This window comes from Fonticula alba (genome assembly GCF_000388065.1).
Source record: "Fonticula alba strain ATCC 38817 unplaced genomic scaffold supercont2.11, whole genome shotgun sequence".
NCBI lineage: Eukaryota > Rotosphaerida > Fonticulaceae > Fonticula > Fonticula alba.
Genome location: NW_009242981.1, coordinates 217,850 through 218,387, shown reverse-complemented (window position 1 = coordinate 218,387; position 538 = coordinate 217,850).

Here is a 538-nt window from a genome sequence, read left to right as displayed (position 1 = left end):
CCCCCCCCCCCCGCTCGCCGGCCCAGATCAGCCAAGCCGGCATGCCCCGTGTGTCGCATGTGCGCCCCCGGACGCATGTACGAGGGCGTCAAAGGGTACCGGCGACCCGAGCGGTCCCCCTGCTGAGGATTGGCACCACCACCCCTCCCCCCTCCCACACACGCACACCACACGCCACACGCCACACACCATACACCACACACCACACAGCACATACACACATACACCTGCCTGTTGTCGCCCGCTCGCCCGCGCGCCCGCCCGCGCCCGCCCGCCCCCCCCTTCGCTCCTCCCCTCCTCCCCCCCGCGCCTTCCGTCAACGGGCGCCTGGCACCGCCCCCTCCCGGTGCCTTGTAGCCCTCCCTCCCCCGCCGGCCGACTCCCCTGCTCCTGCGCCGGCGCACCCCCCCCCTCCCCCTCCCCTCGCGACGCCCGTCGCTTGGCCCATTCCTCGTCCCCCCTGCTCCCGCCCCTCGTCCTCCCCCCCCGGCATGCACCCCTCCCCCTGGCGCCGATCCTAGGCAGCAACGAGGTCCCC